Genomic DNA, 2,799 nt, shown 5'->3' with positions numbered 1-2,799 from the left:
CAGGTGCTCCTGGTGTTCTCAGCGGTTGAGGGCTCCAGGGGCTCGTGCTGCTGCAAGTTGCACGGGGAGGAGACTACAGTAAGAAGAAAATGAGGCCGGTGATGACAGTGGCAAATGTGGAGACTGCTGGGCTGGAGATGAGGAGGCAGCAAGTCGGTGGAGATGATCTCAAACACAGCACTTTGCTTGCATTCATCATTCTTCCGTGTTTGGGATTTAATGTGGAGTTACCTCTCGCCAGCCATTGTACCCAACAGCCATCCTACTCCAGTGCGTGAGTATTGTTTGGTTGGAGGACAGCGTTCAGAGGATTTCTTGTTGGAGCAGAATGCTATCGAGGATCACATTTTTATGGCGTTTTGAAATCTCTCAAATAGAAATAAAGCTAAAGAGATGGGGGGAAAAGACATAAGTATCTTAAGGAACTTGCAGGAAAGTGTTAGAACATAACCTCAGTCTCACAGTTTGACTTCGGGGCTCAAGCTCATAAAAGCAGGTAGAGTCAAAATGCCCTTGAGTCAAGGTTGTATTAGATCTTTCTGTGCATCTCTGGGGAGTACTGGGCCCCTTTCTCAGGTGATGAAAGTCCGAGAATAACACCGATTGCTTCTACTCAGCCTGGCACTTTTGACAGCTTGGAATATTCAGTGAGAAAGAGGAGATACTAAGGCATTTCTCCCTTTCTTGTGGGGGCGGGAGTGTATTCACCCAGAGTCACAGGGAGACTTTCCCACCACTGTGTCTCTTCTTACTCCTACATGTGGGTTTAAAATACGTCTATAAAGGGAAACGTGTACTCTCCTTCCCTCTCCTCTAAAGAACATGATGCTGGAAGGTGAGCCCCGGAGCACAGGCCCGAAGTGGAAAGGGCCCTATAAGATTAACGTTGCTCAGTTCATAAGAGTAACTGGGGGACGGGTGGATGAGCACAAATAGTTTTAAAAATCAGTGCATGATTTTAAAGCCCTCCGTGCTAAGGTAAAATTTCCCTCCCTTCTCCCTACAACCCAAACCTCATCTTAATTTAACCAAATATATTCCATTTGAAAGCAAAAGGAGTGTAGTTTTTTTGCGTTGTAAGTCGGATGATGAAGGGAGTTAGGGGTTGGAGGAGGCACACGGAAACAAGAGTAGGGAGCTGGCCCCCTAATTCATCTAATGGACTTCCCTTAGGTCTAATCCACACCACAGGGACACGACGCCTCCCACCCTGACTCTCAGGGCTTTATTCCAACTGATTCTAGCTAGATTCAGCCAACTGAAGAGTTGTTCAAAGGTGAGATAATGGAGAATTCATTTTTCACAATTCTGGAGATTAGATACCCAAATTCAGGGGGAGATGAGAGCTCCCTTCCTGATTCATACCCGGAATGTGTCCTCACATGGTGGAAGGGACTAGGGACCTTTTCCTCTCTCTCTACTATTCTCCATCCTACTATCGATGAAGTCGCATATCAAGTCATCGGTGTCGGTGGAGTCAACCCGTGTTCGGATCTTATTTTTATCCTCTTAGTTTAATGACAAATTTTGGATCATTTGATGGGATTAGCAGCTGCATAAGGACATTCAGTCTGTGGAGATCACATACTTAAATACTACAAAATAGACTGTGAAGATAAGAATTATGAGTTTATAGTCCATTTATAAATCAGGAGCTCAGAATGACCAAATTAAACCCAGAAAACAGATAAAAGTATCTCTAATCCAAAGAGTCTGCAGAACCAGGTAATGGACACATTAGCTAAATTACCTGAAATTTCCTCATTTTTATATTTGTTTCTGGATTATTTTGGTACATTAGAGTCCCAAGAAAGTACTGTATTGCTGTAAGTACAACTGTTTCCTCTAAGTGGCACATGTCACTTTTATCTCTAACAGCTCAGCTCTGAACCACTAACATTCCTGAGTCACATGAAACTGTTGCATGAAAAATTCTATGGCCTTTATGACATTATTAGCATCTCTGGAAATCGGTGAACCAGAGGGTATGGGCATGTCATGACTCTAAGAGCGTCTTATAAAATGTGAAATGGAGTGGCATGAGCATATGAGCATAGAGGAGAGCAGCCCATAACTTCCCTTGGGTAGCTGATTTTTCAGAACTCAAGTCAAAGTCTGATTTTTAATCTTTTGCAAAAAAAAATATATTAAATGTTTTCTTTTTCGATGAAGGAAAATTGGCAGGTCAAAATAACGTCTGAAATAACAAAAGCTATCATAAATAAATAAAAATTTAAAAAATTTTAAAACTATCATAAATAAATAAAAATTTTAAAAAAAATTTTAAAACTATCATAAATAAATAAAAAATTAAAAAAATTTTTTTAAAAAAATTGGGATCCCTGGGTGGCGCAGCGGTTTGGCGCCTGCCTTTGGCCCAGGGCGCGATCCTGGAGACCCGGGATCGAATCTCACATCTGGCTCCCGGTGCATGGAGCCTGCTTCTCCCTCTGCCTGTGTCTCTGCCTCTCTCTCTCTCTCTGTGACTATCATAAATAAATAAAAATTTAAAAAAAATTTTGAAATAACAAAAGCTTCTGCATGTTTCAAGTAGGACACAGTAGGCCTTTTTTTTTTTTTTTTGCTTTTCTTTTTTTTTTAACAGCCATATGTTAAGGTTGTGGTGGACAAACTCTAAGGCGACCACCGGCAACTCTTTCCTGCTGGTGTTCACACCTTTGTACATGCGGTCCCTTGAGTGAGGGCAGGACCTGTCATCTGCTCCTGACCAATAGACTATTGCCAAGGTGACAGGATGTCTGTCCTTCCTGTGACTAAACCACGTTATGTGGGACTCCA

The sequence above is a fragment of the Canis lupus genome, chromosome 15, assembly GCF_011100685.1.
Source record: "Canis lupus familiaris isolate Mischka breed German Shepherd chromosome 15, alternate assembly UU_Cfam_GSD_1.0, whole genome shotgun sequence".
NCBI classification, from domain to species: Eukaryota; Metazoa; Chordata; class Mammalia; order Carnivora; family Canidae; genus Canis; species Canis lupus.
This window is presented reverse-complemented; position numbering follows the sequence as displayed.